The 21,503-nt window shown below is 38.8% G+C and overlaps 1 long non-coding RNA gene across 1 annotated transcript; it reads left to right on the top strand.

Annotated features, from left to right (window-relative positions):
* Nucleotides 1–9,234: 9,234 nt before the first annotated feature.
* Nucleotides 9,235–19,830, top strand: LOC115278673. Its single transcript, XR_003903022.1, has 3 exons — nucleotides 9,235–9,388; nucleotides 12,560–12,607; nucleotides 19,754–19,830. It is a non-coding gene; the product is annotated as an uncharacterized LOC115278673 (long non-coding RNA).
* Nucleotides 19,831–21,503: the final 1,673 nt, after the last annotated feature.

The following is a 21,503-nucleotide window of genomic DNA, read 5'->3' as shown; positions in this document are numbered from 1 at the left end:
AAATGATTCCGTAATGAGATAGAATATGTATATACATATTCCATACATAAGGTAAATGTACATATATTCACCTTATATATTTTTAAAATTCTTACCATGTTTGGGTAACTAGGTAGTTACTTAATCATCATCACATACTAGGGTACGCAACATCATTATTTGCATTTTATCTACATGTAAACCAAGGCAAGTAAAGTTAATAACTTGCCCAAAGTCACACACAAAGTAAAGGCACAATTATAATTTCTTCCTTGGTTATGATTAACCAACTGATTAGCTGGGTTTTGGTGAGATATTCAATTGCCATACCTTGGTCTTTGTGCTGAGTTCTGTGCAGGCATTCATTGAGCCATCTGCAACCAAACTTGACTGTATACACATTTGCGTACAAAACTCATGATGAATTCTACTCCCGTGTTTCCTCTCATGACAGCGAGTTTGCTTTGGTGTCCAGACTTTCTCTTTCAGCCAAATGCTCCTCCTTTCTCAGAAACAGAAATAAACTGAATTTCCTCTCCTCTCTGTTTACCACTGAGTGACTCAGTGGACCTGAATAGACACTTTCCAAAGAAAACATACAAACGAAAAACAGGTACACGAAAAAAATACTCAACATCACTAATTATCAGGGAAATATCAATCAAAGCCACAAATGAGATAGTACTTTATATCTGTTAGAAGGGCTTCCATCAAAATCAGAAAAGTTGAAGAGAATGTGGACAAAAGGGAGCCCTTGCTGAATGTGGGCGTGTAACCTGGTGCAGCAACTATGGAAAATAGTGTAGAGATTCCTCCCAAATTAAAAGTGGAACTTCCATATGACCCAGAAGTCCCATTTCCAGGTATATTTATTAAGGAAATATAATAATTATCTTCAAGAGACAGATGCACCTTCATGTTCATTGAAGCATTATTCACAATAGCTGTGACATGGAATAAACCCAAGTGTACATGATAAGAAAAATGTGATATAGAAAGAAATTAGAATGTTATTTAACCACAAAGAAGATAGATATTCTCCCTTTTGCAGCAATATAAATGGCCCTTGAAGGCATCATGCTAAGTGAAATAAGATCTCACTTATATGTAAAATCTAAAAAAGCAAACAAATGAACTTATAGTAATGAAGAAAAGACCGGCAATTTGCCAGGGGTGGGAGGAAGGGGGAAAGGGGAAAGATGTTGGTTAAAGGATGCAGTCTTCCAGCTGTATGATGTCTCTGGACATCTAATGCATGTTATAATAACTGTAGTTACCAATTCTGTAAAGTAAACTTGTATTATATATGCAGTATTGTATACTTATATTGCTTAGAGAGTAGTATTTAAATGTACTCACCACACACACACAAAAAGGTAATTATGTCAGGTGATAGAATGGTTAACTAACCTTATTGTGGTCATCAGATCATATATATATATATATGCACCAAATTATCACACTGTAGACCTTAAACTTACACAATGTTATATGTCAATTATATTTCAACAAATCTGGAGAAAATATAAACACATGTAAGTGCAACTTAGATACCAACATCTAGTTGACTGAGGTGTTAGAATAATCTGACAAAACTTTAAAGCAGCAATGATGGAATCTATTCAATGAACAATTACAAAAATACTTGAAAGAGATAAAAAGTAGAGATAAACACATCTAGAGTTTATACTTCAACATCCCTCACTCAAAACAGTGCTAGAACAACTAGACAGAAAATCAGCAAGGATATAGATGGAACTCAAAACCACTATCCACCAATAGGAGCTAACTGACATTGTTGAACACTCTATTCAGCAACATTAGAATACATGCTCTTTTCAAGTGCCCATAGAACATACACCAGGATAGACTACTTCTTATGCTATGAAACAAACCCCAACAGTTTTAAATAAATTGAAATCATACACAGTATGTTTTCTGACCCAATGAAATCAAACTAGAAACCTGTAATAGAAAGATAATAAGAAATTCTCCAAACATCTGGAAACTAAACAACACCCTTTCAAATAGTCCATTGGTCAAAAAAAATTGATCTAAGGGGAAATAAAAACAAAATAAAACACTTCAAACTGAATGAAACTAAAAACACATGTCAAAATTGTTGCAGAGAAAGCAGTGGCAAGAGAGAAATGTATCAAAGCAAATGCATACAATAAATAAAAAAGAAAACTCTTAAATGAATAGACTTAGCAGCCACCTCAAAAACCTAGAAAAGTAGAGTAAAATAAACCTGAAACAAGTAGAAGGAAGAAAGTAATAAATACAAAAGGATAAACCAATGAAATTGAAAGCCAAAAAACAATAGAAAAGATTGAAACAAAAAGCTAGTTATTTTAAAAGATCAATAAAATTGATAATTTAGCAAGTGTAAGAAGAAAAGAGACAAATTAAGAATATCACAAATAAAACAAGAGATATCACTGTAAACTTGCAAGTAGTAAAGGGACAAGAAGGAAACTCCACAGTAACTCCATACATTTAAATTTGATACCTTAAGTGGAATGGACCAATTCCTCAAAAAACAAACAAACAAACAAACAAACAAAAACCTACCACAACTCACCCAACACAAAATACATAGTTTGAAGCCATACAACTATCAAGAAAATTGAATTCATTTTTTCAAAAACTATAAAAATGATAATTCTAGGACTCAATGTTTCTACTGGAGATTTCTACCAAATGTTTAAAGAAGACTCAACACCACACAAAGAACAGATAAGAACAATAAATCAGTCATGGAGATGTAATGTACAGCCTGGTGACTGTAATTAATTATACTGTATTATATATTTGAAAGTTACTAAAAAAATGCATCTTAAAAGTTCTCATCACAAGAAAAACAGTTTGAAACTATATGGTAAATGATGATAATTAGATTTACTGTGATGATCATTTTATGATATATAAAATATTGAATCATTGTGTTGTTCACCTAAAACTAATATAATGTTCTAGGTCAATTATATCTCAATGAAAAAAAATCAATTCTACATAATTTCTTTGAGGAAATAGAAGAAAAGAGAACACTTTTCAACTCATTTTATGAAGCTATATTACCCTATTACCAAACTGTACAAAAACAGAGAACCTAATGTAAACCACAGAAGATCAATATACATCATTGAATATTTAACAGAATATTAGCAAATAGAATGCATCAACATGTGAAGAGAATTATACATCAGGACCAAATGAGGTTTATATCAAGGATAACAAAATGGGTCAATATTTGAAAATTAATCAATATAATCCACCATTTTAAGAGACTGAAGAAGAAAAACCTGATGATTATATCAATCATAAAGAAAAAACATCTGACAAAATACAGTACCCATGATAAAACTCGTAGAAAAATAGGAATAGTGAGAAAGTTCCTCAACTTGAAAAGAACATGCATAAAAAATCCCTACAACTGGGCGTCTGGGAGGCTCAGTTAGTTAAGCATCGGCTTCAGCTCATCATGATCTCACGGCTCATGGTTTCGAGCCCCACATCAAGCTCTGTGCTGACAGCTAGCTCAGAGCCTGGATCCTGCTTCAGATTCTGTGTCTCCCTCTCTTTCTGACAGTCCCCTGTTCACGCTGTCTCTCTCTGTCTCTCAAAAATAAATTAAGAAAAAAAAACATTAAAAATTTATTTTAAAAAAACCCCTACAACTAACATTATACTTAGTGGTAAAAAAAATATTCATTGCTTTCAAAGACCAGGAATAAGGCAAGGATGTTCTTTCTTACCACTTTCTTCCAACATAATCCTGTAAGTTTTAGCCAATACAATGAAGCAAGAAGATGTAGTAAAGCATATACAGTTGAAAAGGATGAAATAAAATTGTCCCTATTTGCAAATGACATGATTGTTTATATAGAAAATCCAAAAGAATCTTTAAAAAACTCCTGAAATTAGTAAGTAGGTTTTGCAAGTTCAAAGAACACATGATAAAATATAAAATTCAATTGTATTCTTGTATACTAGCAATGAATGTGTAGATACCAAAATTAAAAATATTTACAACCCCTAAAAGAATAATAAATGAAATGCTTAAGTATAAATCTAACAAAATATTCATAAAACTTATACGCTCAAAACTATACAACATTGGCAAAAGGAATATTTTAATGATCTAAGTAAATGCAGAATCATATGGTGATCATGGATTGGAAGATTCAACATAGTAAACATGTCAGTAATTCCTAAATCAATATACCAGTATAAATCACTTCCTATCAAAATCCCAGCAAGACTTTTGTAGATACGAAGCTTTTATATAGAAAGGTAAGAAAACTAGAAAAGCAAAATATCTATGGAATAAGAAAAACGGAGGAATTAGTCTGATTTCAAGACTTACAATTACAGTAATCAAAACTGTAATGGATTGGCAGAGGAATAGCCATATGGATCAATAGAACAGAGCAGAGAACTCAGAAATAGACCCATCCAGATACGCTCAAATGAGTTTTGACTAAGGTGTAAAAGTAATTCATTGGAAGAAAGATAGCCTTTTTAACAAATTGTGCCTGAGCAATTATACATCCATAGGCGAGAGAGAGAAGAGAGGAGAGGAGGGGAGAGGAAAGGAGAGGGGTGAGAGGAGAGAAGAAAGAGAAAGAAAAGAAACTAAAAAGTTCGACCTAAGTCTCAAGTCTAATTTTTTAAAATGCAACATGTTAACACTATAAACCTTTTTGAGAAAGAAACATAGGGGAAAACTCCTCAGAATCCATGACTAAGCATGGAGCTTATAACCTTGACAATGAAAGCATTATCCATAAAAGGAAACACTGACAGGTTGAAAATTTTTGCTCCATGAAAGACCTTGTTTAGAGGATGAAAAGGCAAACCACATCGTGGGAGAAAATATTTGCAAGCCCTGTATCTGATAAAGGGCTAGCACCTAGGATACATTAAAAAAAGAAAAGAAAAACAACTCTCAAAACTCAATGGTAAAAACAAACAATACAATTAGAAAATGAACAAAAGGCTTGAGGAGACACTTCACTGAAAACAAGCACATGAAAAGATAATCAACATCGTTAGCCAGTAATGAAATGCAAATTAAAACCACAATGAGTTATCATTACACACCTACTGGTATGGCAAAAAAAAAAAAAAAAAAGCAGTGACAACAGCAAAAGCTGGGAAGGAGGCACAGAAACCAGATCACTCATACGTTACTGGTAGGAAGGTGTGACACTCTGGAAAAATGATTGATCAGGTTCTTAAACTCAACATGCAGCCGCCATACACCCTGGCACGCATCCTAGAGGAACGATTGTTTAGGTTCACACGAACACCGGTACGTGACTGTGTGTAGAGGCTTCAATTCAGAACAGCCCAAAACTGCAAACAACCCGACGTCCTTCAATGGGTGAACGACTAAAGAATCTGGAATATTCATATCATGAATATTATTTGGGAATGAGAAGGAACACCCTGTTGATACATATAACAACTTAGATGAAATTCCAGAGAATTACATTGAGAGACAAGTGCCAATCCCCAAAGGTTATAATGGAGTATGACTCCATTATATAACAGACTTGAAGTGAGAAAGTTACAGAAACAGAGGACAGGCTAGTGTCACTAAAGGGTAAGAAAAGGGTGAGCAGGGGAAGCCTGTGTGTCTCCAATGTGGCAGCCTGGAGCAGCTGGTGAGGGTGAGTCTTCTGCATCTTGACTGTCACTGCTGCTCTCTTGGTAGGGATAGTATTGTTTCATAGGTTTGCAAGATGTCATCGCTAGGGGAAGCTGCATAACAGGCACGTGAGCGCTTTCTGTCAAACTTTGTGCGCATTCACAGTTAAAAATGTAAAATTTTCTGTAAAAGAAAGTCAGATAGCCAAATTATGAGGACCCCGAGGGACTGAGGCACTGCCAGTTAGCCTGCCAGTCCCACGCCAGGTCCAGCCTGCGGATACCCCTCTAAAGCATCTCTGACCTGCTCACGGTGCTGCAGGCAATGACTCAGACATCTGGTCGGAAAGCCATTCTTTGCTTCCCAGACCCGTCTAGCTTCTGGCCTTATGATTTGTCTTTCTGTTTATAATTTCAACTCATTTCTTTTTTCTGCCAATTAAAACCCTCCTCTGTCTTTAGTCATTCAGTGATTTCCTGGATAAAGAAGCTCTTTCTCCTGGTTGCTAACCGCGGCCACCAGTGTCCCCCAGGTCACGGGGAGGAAAGGTTCCCCGTGCTCCAGCTGGTGGGTGAGGCCGGGTGCGCCGGGGGAGGGACTGTAGAACTGAAGCTGACTGACTAGGTGGAGGTCACTAAGTGGCAGTAACTGAAAATTTGAAAGCGAGGGATTTTCTCCCTGCTTGCTCTTCATGAATCTTCCCATTTCCGTGGTTAGGATTTTTGAACAAGATAGTGGCTTATGCTCTAAACAGAACCAGGCCACCGAATGTTTCCTTTTCCTCAAGTCATCCATGTTTTTTCTCCATCCAAAACCAAAGCTTAAAAAAAAAAACCACCACCAACAACAAAACCAATAAGCAGAAAGGACAAAACTTGAGATTTTCCAGCATAACCTAGTAAATGTCATACTGTTAAAAACGTGAAAGGGGGCGCCTGGGTGGCTCAGTCGGTTAAGCGTCCAGCTTTAGCTCAGGTCATGATCTCACGGTTCATGGGTTCGAGCCCCGCATCAGTCTCTGTGCTGACAGCTCAGAGCCTGGAGTCTGCTTCAGATTCTGTATCTCCTCTCTCTCTGACCCTCCCCTGCTCATGCTGTCTCTCTCTGTCTCTCAAAAATAAATAAAAACCATAAAAAAAAAAAACATGTGAAAGCCTCTCTAAAAAAAAAAACCAAACAAACAAATAAGCCCTATAGTCTCTCTTTCATTAGCCTTCAGTAATGGATACAGATACTCCCTAAACTGATGCCCTGATCTCTGGCCCAATGTGCATCACATTCAGTGTGGTTGAAGGGAGGCATAGACATCCTGATTCTGTTGGCTTTATTTAAAACAATAAAAATATACAGAGCAATCATACCCGTGCTCTGACATCAGTCATTACCAACAAAGGTTCTCACTGAAGTTGTTCAAACGAATGCCATTTTTTCTCCCGACGGCCCATGATTTTGCAGAGAGAAGAGCTGCACACACTATGCATCTTGGCTGCACTGGAACAGACTTCTCAGGAAGGGGAATTGGATGACAGAGCCCTCGGACTGCGTGATAGCTGATCTCAGAAGAAGTGGTTTTCTCTGCTCAGCCTGGCCGCTCACCTCTGCGCACAAGCCTCCGGCCTTCTCTGGCAGGCTCTCCCTTCTTCAGCCTGATTGGGACGCAGGCGCTGCTCTGAGCCTGCTCTTTGGGCAGGTTTTATTTCCTATCGCTCCGGCAAAGCCATCACTGAATTTTCTCCGGTAAGAAACAATTGTAAGACCAACCTGTGTGGCACAAACAAAGCATGGGAGAAATGGCTGAGCGCCTTTAAAACTACGTCTCTGGGTGAAGGGTTCAAAGGAGAGGAAAAATAGCAGACACCCAATAGTCAGTGTCCAAAATAATTTGTTGGGATTTCTGCGGAAATCAGAGGCACTTTTCAAAGCAAGTCCAGCAACCGTCCTGGGCTTTTCTTTTATCCCCTCCTTCCAACTTTTTCCCACAGTCGTTAATTGCATCGAATCGCATTCTCTAATTTTTCACGTGAATTTTATAAAAAAAAATCTCCAACCATCTTTGGGAATGTTTACTTTAAAATTTCTTTCTTTTTCAAGCCACAGAAATTTTGTTTCAAAGGATCATAAAATATTAAACATTTCCCTAAATCCAAAAAGAGAATGAGATCACACAATATTTCAAAGGTCCGGTCGGTGTCTGACCATGTCCCACAAGAGGACAAGGCACAAGCATACCACGCAGAAATAGTTTAAGAATGGTTGTTTCTCAAAACTGTCAGCTGAGCCGTAACTTCTGTGTCCGTAAGAATTAACATAGGGCGCTCTTTCAGGAAAAAAATTCAAAATACTCAGTCTCGCGGGTTGTTTTACGTCTGTGTTTGGAGCCAGCAAAGGTCCTCCCTCCTCTTACCGCTCCCCCTGTACCTGCATTCAGTGTCTCCATTTTATGCCCAGGTCTCCCTCCATACCCAAGAGGGGACTCCTTTTGGTGGTAAATGATCAAGAATATACCCAAGGCTTGAAATTTCTCAAATCAGTGTTAAGAGACTGCAGAAGATGGTACTTCAAATACCTGTCACAACTCAGGGGGCGTCTGTTTCAAGAGCACAAATAATCCAATATTTTCCCATCTCATCACTCATGTCTTTTTGAGAGAAAACAGAGAGCAGAACAAGTTACAAGCAAAATCAAATAAACAAATTTTGGCTGGTTTTGGCAAGGGGGCCAAATCAGTCTATTTTAAAACATGCAAATGTAATCGCCTTTTGCCTGTGTGGACTGCTCATATTTGTATTTGGACAAACTTTTAAAGGTTGCATTTTCTGAATTGATCTGTTTGTCCAAATACCAGTTGATTTAAAGCGAGAATGAAGATCTCCGAGCTGCTCCACTATACATATAAGCTCTCTGTAGAAAACTACACGTTTACATATACATACATATATGTAAACTTCACAAGTGATCAGAGAGGGCTTCTCAAGTCTGTATAATTAAAACAACCGTGAGTTTTATGGTAGAGACAAGTTAATGTCTTTGGAGAACTTAAAAGAGATTTTAAAAAACCATAAATAGTATACTTTGTATCTTTTGTATTTCATTTTCTATCTGTGCAACCAAAATAAAATAGAAATGCATATCTTAAAGGTTGCCACGCAAATTGCTGAGATGCAGGATTCTATATAATTCTATCACTCCCATACTCATATCAATATTTAGAAATTTGCTCTTGAGAGAGATTGATTTACCATATGTGGTGATAACAACCATTACAAACTCCCAGTATTTCACAAACCATGATATAAATTGACTTTTCTTCACACTCCTGGATGCCATTAGACTCCTCCCCTACCAGGGAAATTGTTTCCATGGTAACCGAAAGGGAAAAAGCACAGGGAGGGGGAAAAAAGGCACAGAAAGCTAATGAAATGAGATATCTATGGAATAAACAAAATATGGGCAAGTGTTGGATGTCATAACACTTTTATTGTTTTTAGACCCACATACTTATGGAGACACGAAGGCCGTACCATCTGACGGAGGAGACCGTGCCTGAGGATGGGCTGGTTAAAAAATGTCCAACAGCGGCTGGGCTGCCTGCAGTTACCCAGTGTAGATGATTCCTTGTAAATGGAGCCCGCTGAATCTGTCTGTGCACACCAACTCTGCAGAACGCTGCGGGCCTGGCTGGGCTGGTTCGGACGAAGGCAGATAGCTTGAAAGCAGAGCTGTCCACAGGGGCACCGCATTGCCCTTCCTGAGGTAGCTACGGTTCTTTTTCCAGCCACACACAGAATTTTCCAGTGGGCGTTAGAGCACTAAAACCCACTGAGACCATTTGGGGCCCTCCGGAAGTTCTCTAGAATGAAACATTGGGTAGCACCTGCTTTTATCTTTTTCTTCATGTTGCTGAAGTAAAATATGCAGCTAATGTAATTTAATTTTTATTAGATTCTGCATGTATGTGGCTTTTAGAATGAACTCGGGGGAACACACACTACTCATAAACATATACTTTTTAATTAATTTTTCTTTGTAATTCAAAGTAGATGTCTAATGCATTCATGGGACGATATGCCCTCCCTCTGGGGGGCAATTTTAATACCTGCAATTCCCCAGCTTGTTAATCAAAGACTTTTTAGCCTTGTAGATAATTTATATCTGCTTAATGTTCAGAAGGTTGAAATTGCAGCCATATGAAAAAAATATTCTTACCTCTGACAAAATCAGAAAAGATAAAAACCTCATGCAAATTCTACAGAAATGGGAAATGGTGGAAATATCCTTTTTTTCTGAGACGCTTTTTGTGAAAATATTTTTGTGGCTTTATGGAAAAGAAAAGCGGCTCCTCCCCACCCCCCGGAAGACGTAGTGAAACGGCTTAGCTAAAAATGCAGCAATGGCCAGAAATCTCCATCTCAGAACATGCCTATTTCTAGTAGTTTTATATTTTGAAAGAATACTTTTTTTGCTTCTTAAAAAACTATTATTGGCAAAGAAATTTTACATGAGAAAAATTTAGATTTCGTGGGGGTTCGATTTACGTTTAAATTCAGTTTTGCTAGCTCCGTGGCTCCAAGTGTTAATCTCCTGTTCTATTACCATGTCACCCTGTCATTAACCTCAGCTTTTTCCTGCACGTAGTCACACAGGGTCCGAAGAATGGTTCCATTGACATCCTGGGCAGCGGCCTTAGATCCAGAACTGTGGAGAAGACGTGCCATCAGTCAGAGAAGGGACAGGGGTGGGAGCATCACGTTCCCTCCCCCTGAGGTCCTTCGCCATGGTGTGGCATTGCTCCTTGGGACGTGTGCCTGCCTGTGTGTGCACCTGCACGTTCTCAAATACACCCCCCTGGACACACACGCGCGCACACACACACACTTTGCCTTGTGGGTACATCGTGGCTACATCTTAACTGAAAGTGGCATTTCTACAGTGGGGATAAGGAATAGAGTGGTGGACCCTCAGAGATGGAAGAAAAGTTTGAGAGCTCTGCATGTGAGCTCGCATTCGGGGGTCGACAGGGGGTTCCCTTGTAGTAGGGCTGAATTCAACTTAGTAGCGGATAATTCAACTTAGGCTTACACATTCCAGGGAAGGGACACTCACTACTATATGAGTCAAGCTAGAGCATTGTGAGGCAGCTGCAAATAGTTGAAAGGTGCCTTTTATATACTATTGTTCTACCGTTAAAAAAATTCTACTGGTATTGTACTCTGAAACCAAATAGAATAAGATGGGTTTCTTATTCTTACTACTTAGCAGTCCTCAAACATGTTTAATACAGTTGCCCTCCCCTTTTCATGAGCCAAACATTCTCCTTTGCCTCATTTTCTCCTCCCATGTTATGGCTTCGGGAACCCTATTATCTTGGTTGACCTACGTGAGCCAATTTTGCACCCAAACCGGATACAGTATTCTAGATATGGTTGTTATTTACATAGTCGAGAGTGCAGTGGCCTCTGTTTTCATTTATTAGCAGTTTGCTTTTATTGGTGCCGTAGAAAATCAGATGTGGCCACATTGTCACAGCCAGGTCACGCTGCCAGCTCACGTCGAACTCATAGTTATCTTTACACCCAGATCTTTTTAGTGCTTGAAGTCTGGCCTTCCCATTTTGCACTGGGCAGCTGACTTTCTGATGCTAACTGCAGAACGTTATGTTTATCGCCGTTACAATTTATTTCACCCATTAAGCCTTCCTTTTAGGCTGTTCATATCATTTTCAATCCTGGCTCTATTATTTTAGTATTTGCTGTTAAACTGGGATTTTGAGTCAGTCACAAAGTTGGACAGGATGTGATTCATGACTCAATCTAAGTCCTCAGTAAAATTTTACACAGACCCACATGAAGAAAGGATGTCTGGGCTGCTACTAGAGACTTCTCTCTGGGTAACAAGAATATATGTTCTCTGATGTTTAATCAACTGTGTTTCCACCTATCTGTGCTATCGGATTGCATTTTAAACTTCACTTAGTTTAAAGCAAACTATGAAAGAGTTTATGTATGCCTCTGGAAATTAAGGGTACTCGGTTTCTCATTTACTGTTTTATGTATGTATCAAAAGAAAAGAAAGACAATGAATCTAATGTGATCAGTACACCTCGTGTTCCTTCCAATATTCTTTCCTTCTGTTTATTCCTTAGCTTTATTGGGCATTTTTTTCTTAGTAGTATTTTCTATGATACAGTTATCTTCCTCTGTAGAAATTTTTTAAGTCTATTTACTTATTTTGAGTAAGAGAGCGAGAGAGAGAGAGAGAGAGAGAGAGAGAGAGAGAGAGAGAATATGGGGGAGAGGGAGGCAGAGACAAAGAGAGGGAGAGAGAAAATCCCAGGCAGGCTCTGCACTGGCACCACAAGGCCCGAGGTGGGGCTCAGACTTATAAACTGCTAGATCATGACCTCACCTGAAACCAAGAGTCGGACGATTCACCGACTGAGCCACCCAGGCGCCTCTCCATATAGAAATTATTTTAATAGTTTTATCTGAACATTTTTCTCTCTTTATTCAGAAGCTTTACACTATTGTAAGAAAACCTCTCGCCAGATGCATTTTTCCTGATCATCACATTGCCAGTCCCTTATCAAGACCCCAGGCCTCTGTGTCATAACCCTGAGTTCAAAAACCAAGTCCTATTATTAAATATGATCCCTTTGGTCTGCTGAAAAGTCATGATGTTCAGTAAGAATGAACTGATCACATCATCTACAACCCCAAGTCCTTTAAAAAGTGGTTTTTAAAATTTTTGCTTATGTTTTAAATATCTGTATTGTTTTGTGATGTGTATGTGCAGACGTGGGAAGGGACTAATGGATTCGATGACTCTGGATAAGTTGTCTATCCTTGACCATGCTATTTTCAGGAAAGAGTCTCATGTTTCCAACGTGTTAGGATGTTGATTGTTTGGTGGTCTCTTCCTCTGCAGGGGGAACTCTGCTGAAGAGACAAGAGTAGAAGAAAAAAGCAGGTTGAGGTAAGAAAGCCAGAGAATAATTCCGGATCCTGACTGAGCTGAGTGCTCACCAACCACTGCCCAGTCATGCCCCAAGGCCACTGGGGCCAGACAAGAGATCTCGTGACCCCACATCACAGTCTCAGCTGATCGCTTCTGGGTCCCTGTCGCAGCCCCATATGTTCTAATGCAAAACGCTTGTGTCTGTTCTGGAGATCCAACTTCCAACCTCAGACCAAACGCCTCATCTTGGCCCATCTACTTCCCCACCTTTTATGGAAGCTTTCTTTGAACTATCAGGTCTTAATCCCAACCTCATTCTAGAAGTTATTTCTTAGACCTGTTAGATAATATTTCGAGAGGCCATTTTGATGCTATCGGCATTTTGTGCGCATGAGAGATAAGTGAGGAGCAGCATTTACATTTTCCTTTTAGAACCAGAAAATATCCATAATACCAAAGTCTGTATCAAAATGGTTATTTCAATACCTTTCTCCGTGCTCTCTGAGGTTCAGTTCTGAACCTCCAAGTCTGCTCCCTATATGAGTAAATAGGAATTCCCTGCATTCCTCTATTTCAGTAAATAGCACCATCCTCCATTTGCATGCAAAGTCAAAAATACAAGAGTTCTCCTTCTGTCCTTCACCACTCCCCCCCCCCCCCATTCAGTAGGAAGGCCTATTAGTGCTTCCTTATAAATATATTCCAAATTAGCCACCTCCTTTTAGGTCTTCTGGCACCATCTGAGTCAACCATCATCATTCCTTAATTAGGCTAACTTCCTAACTCACTAGCTTCCTAACAGGTCTATGGGTTGCCCTCTAGATCAGTTTACATTTTTTTCTTTGTTCAAAACCCTTCAATGGCTTTCTATTATAGAGAAACAAAATATTGTGCAAATTATGGTGAAGCCATTCAGTCCCACATGATTTGGCTCCTGCCAACCTCTCTGTCTTCATTTCCCCCTGACGACTGCCCATCCTCACTGTGCTCTCCCTTCCACTGTTCACTCCTCCTAAAACTTTCCCTACCTCCAGCTCCTTTACATTGACCCTTTTTGCTGCCCAGAGCTTTCTTCCTTTAGATCTGTGCATGACAAGTTCTTTCTTATTCAGGTCTCAGCTCAAATGTTCTTCCTTGAAGAACACCTTCCAATCACCCTACTTAACATTTCTGAAGGTCACTCTTGATCTCATTGCTCTGTAGTATTTTCTTCATTGTATTTGCCACCTAAAGTCTAACTTATTGATCTACTCACTTCTCTACTCATTTATTATCCATTTCTCCTGCTAAAATGTAAGTTCCTTGAGAACAGAAACCTAATATGTCTATTTCCCTGCCACATCTCTTGTAACTGAAACATAACACTCAGTAAATGCCTAATGAATGATGTAAGACAATGAAAATCCACCTCTCCTTTAATTTCTAAATTATCATTATTCAAATGACTTTAGCTATACTTTCTGAATATTAACAAAATGTATAAAATCTTAGCTCGCAATGACAGTATAGAAAATTACTGATCCAAATAAAATTTATTTAGCTACTGAAACTAATGAACTAACTATTTATTTATAACAAGAAAAAGTTTCTAGTGAACATTTTCATGAGAATCCACTAGTATTTTTAATCTCTTACAAAAAAATTACAATGTGAAGTTGAAACTTGATACAAAGTAGAGTGAATGGCCAGAAACATAGACTCTTCCTTAGTAGTCTTACCTTATAACTTACAGATATTTTTGAAAACATCATAAGTTATACTAAAAAATCAATGAGAAGTATTTCTGAATTATAATTTGTGACTTGGGAGACATGATTAAACTGGGAATGATCTCAAAGTCCATATTTGAATAGTAGTGTGCACAAGGTTAAAGAATAACACAGATAGAATAAATGGTAGACAAAAAGTCAGAAGGCCTGGATGTTAATGAGGTGACCATCAACCAACTTACTAGGCCTATAAAAAGAAATACAATTAAAGATATAATAGGTAGTGTTTACTGAGCAATTACTATATCCCAGGAACTCAGTTCTAAGCACTATATAAGCAATGGCCCCATGTCTTGAATCCCTTTTTCAATAAGACCTAAACAATTAATAAGCATTTTTATGATGGATCTAATGAAGAAACTTACATTAATTTTCCCAACTTAAGAAAACTAAAGGTTAGGTAGTTTGGGGGTAAGACAATGTTAGAAAAAAAATCAATAAGCAAAAAACTTCAGAATCAAGTGTAGAATTTGAGTAGTATGAAGAATATCATTCAGGGGCGCCTGGGTGGCTCAGTTGGTTAAGCGTCCTGCTTCGGCTCAGGTCACGATCTCATGGTTCGTGGGTTTGAGCCTTGCATCGGGTTCTGTGCTGGCAGCTAGCTCAGAGCCTGGAGCCTGCTTCGTGATTCTGTATCTCCCTCTCTCTCTGACCCTAACCTGCTCGCAATATCTCTCTCTGTCTCTCAAAAATAAATTAAAAAAAAACCCATAATTTTAAAAGAATATCATTCAAATATCTCAACCTATGGTTAAGGCCAGGTCAGGTTGAGATCTTGGACCAGGTGAATAGCTGGTTTTCAGAAACTGAGAATCTGTAGGATAAACAACAGAAATCGATATTGAGAAATGAGAAAGAGCTGGGCATAGAGGAAGTCCTCTACGACTTGCAGTGTTCCAGGTCTTTTCGTGATCTACAAGGCTCCACATAGGCTGACCTATCATGCCTCTGACTCATTTCTTACTATTCTCAGCCATCTGGCTTTCTGCTGGGTCTCCTCCAATGTTCCTGGCATGTTCTGTCTCAGAGCCTTTGGGCTTTTCTCATCTCTGCCTGGAATGCCTTTCTCAGCTAGCTTCATGACGAACTCCTTCATCTCTTAAGTGTTCACTTATTTGTTACCTTCTCACTGCTTACCCTGACCATCCAGTTAATAGGAAAACCCTCTACCTCCAGCATTACTGATCCCCTAACTCTACTTAACTGCATTTACATTTTCTCATATATTATATAATGTATTGTTTTTATCATGTATATTATCTAAATTTTCCACTCTGAAATTTAGGGTCTAGATGAGCATGGATTTTTACTTGTTGTAATAGATTCCCCCAAAATGGTCTACATTTTTCATCCTTCCCTGCATTAATTTGTTGGGGCTGCCATAAGAAAATACCATGCACTGCATAGCTTAAGCAAGAGAAATTAATCTTCTTATAGTTCTAGAGGCTAGAAGTGCAAAATCAAGGTATTGGCAGGTTTGGTTTCTTTCAAGGCCTTTCTCCTTGGCTTGCAGATGACCACCTTTTCAATGTGTTCTCACATGGTCTTTCTTCTGTGTACATGAATCCCTGGTGTTTCTTTGTGTGTCCAAATTTCCCTTTCTTATAAGGATACCAGTCAGTTGGGTTAATAATTTACCACCCTAACAGTCTCATTAAAAAAATTTTTTTTGCATTTATTCATTTTTGAAAGACAGAGTGAGACAGAGTAGGAGCGGGAGAGGGTCCAAGAGAGAGGGAGACACAGAATCCAAAGCAGGCTCAGTCTCTGAGCTGTCAGCACAGAGCCTGACACAGGGCTTGAAGCCACAATCAGATCATGACCTGAGCCAAAGTCAGATACTTGACCGACTGAGCCGCCCAAGAACTCCCAACAGTCTCATTTAAATTCATTACTTCTCTAAAGGCTCTATCTTCAAATACCATTGCATCTGAAGAAGTGGAGGTTAGGGCTTCAATATATGTGTGGAGGACACAGTTCAGCTCATAACATACTGTATGTCCATATACTTTGCACATAACTTTGTAGTGCTCTCCCACTCTGCCTCTGGGCTTGGCCTTGAGATTTTCTTGGTCACCAGCATGTTAGGAAATATGACACAAACAAAGGTTTGAGAAGTACATTATGATTGGGTTTGTTCACCCTTGATCTTCTGCCATGGCTCTGAGAACATGCCTAGATTGGCCTGTTGAAGAATGAATAAGACCTGTAGAACAGAACTAAATTTCCCAGTTGTACCACTAAGGCCATCTAAGATCAGCCACAGCCAACCGTCCCCCAGCTGTGTGAGAAAACCCAACCAAGATCAACAGGGCCACCATGTGAACCCACAACTGCCTGCAGACACATGAGTGTCCCAGGCATGACCAGCCAAGCCTATTCGAGACCGGGTAAACCCTGCATCTCATGGTTCTCTGATTTTGGGGTTGTAAACATGTTGTTGTGGCAGTGGAAAATTGATACAACTGTTTTGTTCATTGATGTATCCTAATTAGCAAGAATAATTCCTGGCACATTGCAAATGATCAATAATTTTTTTTGAGTGAGTAAATGAACAAAGTCTAAATACATCTAAACAACTGTCTCCCTACAGAGGGCCCCTCTTAAAAATTTATTGTATATCTCTCATGAGGATGACTTCTTCTGGATTATTACCATTGAATTTCTAAGTGGTTTCATGAGCTAGCCTATAATATATGATTCGCTGTGGCCTAATGAATTTACTACTGTTGGAGGACTTCACATTTTTTCAGGCAATATTGCTTAAAACAGAAGAGTAAATGTGTTAAACTCACAATATTAGGGGAATATTAGGGGAAAACTTCTGAAGACTTTCCTGCAGCATCTCAAATTTCACTAGGTGGAAGCGACCACTGATCTACCCACAGGAGCTGTTGGCCCTGCGTTATCCCCATGACTCTAGCTTAAAGCCAGAAGCGAAAGGCAACTATTTGAGTATTAAATAGAGGGAGTATTAAAAAGAGGGAGACTGAGAGTGATTTTAGTAAAAGTCAATAAAAAGATAGGAAAAACTACCCTTTGAAGCTTATGTGATACTAAACATTCCTTTTACATGCTGTTTCTCTCCTTCTGGATAAATCTTTACCTCCCCTCCACACTTCACCGAGTTCAGCCTATTTCTTCTTCAGTACAAACATCACCTCCACTGAGTGTGAGGCAAGAGGAGGCTGAGTAAGCCTTCCATGTTCCTTTCAGCCTTACCCCCAGGACTCCTATGTCCTTTCATACAATTTATGGTTTTCTTTATAGCATTTTTCACAGTGTGTGATTACAAATTTGTGTGATTAATACTCAGTGTATGTCTCTTGTGCTAGATTTGGACTCCACAAGGGTAACACAACTAGCTCAGTATTATATTCTTAGAATCCAAGATAGTGGTCCCAACACAGGTTAGTATGCAATAAATACTTGTTGAAAAAATATTATTCATTGTGTGTCCTTCCCATTTATTAATAACAGATGTCACTGATGGCGAGAAATCACAAATTAAACTAAATTAGTGCTAAAATAAAATATCTAGGAAAAGTCTGGTCATTACCAAAAAGTGTCTGAGCTTCCTTATTTAAGGAAGCTTTTCAATAAATACTCGTTAAATTAAATTGACAGATGGCTTAAAAAAAAACATTCTGGAAAAATGATATATACATTCTGAAACCCAAACTTTTGGATTAATATGTTATTTAAGTTTTGCAGGCTTTCTCTATTAAATAAAGTTCCAATAACAACCAACTCACAGTATTGATCAGCCTTTGACAAACCTATCATACCACTCAGAGCATGGAATAAAATCTAGAATAAAGAGATTTGGCAGAGAGGATCTATACTTGTTGATATCATGCTTAGATTCTGAGTTGGTTGGGAATGAATACACGACAGATTATAAAAAGGCTGTTTTATGAACTTCAAGGAGGCCTTGTACACAAGCATGGAAGGTTTGATTCCAATGGAGAATTCAATGTAGAGGGAACACATTTGGAACAGCCCTGCCATATTGGAGTAACTGAGAACAGTGAGGGTAGCAGGTGGACGTTGAGGCTGTGATGAGGCTGCAGTGGTACGCAGAGACCAGATCATGCCCATCTTGGAGGACCACGTTGAAGATACTTGTCCTTGTCCTGAGTGCATTGGGAAGCTGCCAAATATTTCCTGAGCTATAATCACTCTAGCTGGCAGGGGAGGATGGACTGGAAAGCAGAGTGGGGTGAAGGTATTGTGGTGATCCAGCTCTACTTGACATAGTGTGTAGAAGAGAGCCTGGCTACAGCTATCTGCTACTTCTCTTCCAGGGACATACTTAGGAATGTGTTTTGAAATTAGCAAAGTCTTACTTTAAAGAGAATAATTGACTGGACTTATTGAGACTTTTGCCCCAGGCTCTAAATATCTATTAATGGAGCCACATCAATGAACTGTAATCCCTATTAAATGAGGTTGTGAGCATCAGCAAAACTTTAGTCCCTAACCACTACACCTGGCAATAGCTAGATATTTGTTGCATAAATGACTAAACAAATCAAAGGCTACAAAAAAGGGTTACAAACAATGAGCAACTCTAAGAAGCATGTGGGAAGTAGCAGAGAAAGCCATTTTCCTCTCTAAACCTCAAGTTTCATTACTCGTAAGCATCCAATAATTTCTTTCATTTTGAAACATCTGTACACGTGCATGCTGAGGCATCAGTTAGAATAAACTGTACAACATGCCTTCTCTGCAAAGTGTGCCTGCCTCTGGCTCATGCTCCATTTCAAGACTAGCATCACCAAAATAGCTAATGTGGTTGTTCGAGTCCAGGGTCAGCCACTCGTTCTCGCTCAGTTTCTAAATCCCAAGGCAAACAGCTTTGAGGTACTAGAATGAGAAGAGCTAAAAAGAAATTGCCAGGTCTTTTGTTGCCTTATTAAGTCTGGAGTATTCTATTTAATCATACCTTCCTCTAGGAGAAATCAACTATTTGAAGAAAAATACATTCCTGGTATCTGAATGCTTTCTTTCAGTAAGGAGCAAAGATCAAAGAAAAGAGCATTTTCTAATCTTTGAACATTAACAATGTCCCCTGTACTACAAAATGGAATTACTTAGGGCTGTTCTGGAGACCCCTGTAGTTTTGAGCACATAAATGGCATGTCTTAATACAGCATATGAAATTAATTGTAACATATTTAATATCCCTCAAATAAATTGGAAAGAACAAGGTATTTGGCACTTGGATATTTATTTTAAACATTTCGCCAACCGTATGAAGCTCTGCAATAGGCCTGAAATATTTAACACAGATAAGATATCTTACCCCAGCTCAGCATTTTTTCCTGATGTTTGTAATTTTTGCTATAAGAAAATTGGACAGTTTTATCACCAGGTAATATTTGTTAACCAGGGTCTGACAAAAGGAAAAAGATGGATGACTGCTACATCAGCATGTGGCCTGCCAAGAAAATAAAAGGACATTCATAGTAAGTGATTTTAATCTGTTGGTCAGAGCCCTATTCAGGATGTCAGATTTTTTTTATGAAAATGCAAAAGGAAAGGTTCATAACACACAGTGGTGACATATATAGCTTCTGTTTCATGATTCGCAATGAGTAGGCACCTCATTGACTAATTGAATTTGTTCTCTGTATTTGAAAGATAGCCGTTGGATAGCCCAGAGAGAACCTTCTCATTTTTGTAATTGCTTTATCATTCCAAGGGGATTCGCTTGCATGTCTCATCCTTCCCCCTTTTTTAACGCTCCCTATATTCTGTCTCTTAATCAAAGGACACTTTACCCAAGAATGCACTTACAGAAAATTGAGATGCGCATTCTGTATGGATGAAGGCTGCTGTGTCATCTACATTTTCCACGATTCAGCCATGCCCTTTGTTCTTGGACATGATAGAAAATCTGTTTTCACTCTCAATTGGAAAGCCAGCATGAGTTAGACCAGATGGCTGTTGACCTTCAGGCAGTAGAGAATGGGAGAGATTCCCAACTGTTCTCATTACTCTGGGCAGTGACCTCCTTTGGAGCAACAGCCGCAAGAAGCTGACACCTAGAAAACTTACTTTCCCCTTGAACATGAGACATGTTACCAGTTGTGGATCGAGAGCTCTCGTTCCTAATCTTCGTGGTGTCAACGGTTTGGGTCAGTGTTTATATGTATTACTCTTTATTCATTGAACTCAAGCTGCTGGTGCTCTAAATGTCTTGGTAAAAGAAGTCAGCTGAGTTCAGATGTCTGCTGATGTTAGAAATGTTTTCCTCGTTTTTATATCCCTGTGCACAACACAGTAAATGGATCATAGTATATACTCAATGTGTGTGTTTGAATGATTACAAGACAGATGAATATTAGCCACCATACTTTACATTATCTGTAAGATATTTTCAGAAAATGTACCAATATGCAAACCTAATACACTGCAAGCGCTTACCTCAACTCTTTCCCAGCAGTGCCAGTGAGATAGGTTCTGTTGTTATTCTTTTTCACTAGATGAAAAATTTTGATACGATGTAACTGGTGAGTGCAAGAAAGGGGACTGTATCAAGTCCACCTGTTCACCTCTGATTCAAGTGTTCACTACAATGTTCTCTTATCTCCCTTCTTGTTACCATAGAGAGATTACTATGTAGGGTTAAAATGAAACCCTCCAAAGCAGTTTACCTGTAAATTTTCTTTCAGAGTCCATGGCTGCCTATTATTCATTTATTTACATAGTTTAAGATAATAAACGGCTACTTGTGAGCTACGTCAGTACACTTGCTATGAGACTGAAAGAGTTGATGAGTGCTGGACAGAGGGTGGGGTAAGCGTACTCTTCTCTTCTATTTCTATCAGGCTGCCTTTTAGATCTGATCTGATCTGACACCTCCCCCCAGGACATCTGAGTGTGCCGAGGTACCAGTTCTCTGTCTATTTTCTACTGTCTAGCCAAGGGAAAGCTGGCATCTTGCTGGGCTGGGTCTCTCACTGTCTGTACTGCATACATTCAATAAATAAAAATGAAAGAACTAGGTCATTGGAGCAAATGTATGCATTTATTGAGCCATAGATGAAAGGATATCTAAAATGTGTCCCTCATTACGGAATGTGTCTGAATCCGGCGTTATGTCACGTACTGGTTGAAACCACAGACAGAACAGCTCT

Source organism: Suricata suricatta, chromosome 15 (assembly GCF_006229205.1).
Source record: "Suricata suricatta isolate VVHF042 chromosome 15, meerkat_22Aug2017_6uvM2_HiC, whole genome shotgun sequence".
Classification (NCBI taxonomy): Eukaryota; Metazoa; Chordata; class Mammalia; order Carnivora; family Herpestidae; genus Suricata; species Suricata suricatta.
This window is presented reverse-complemented; position numbering and strand designations above follow the sequence as displayed.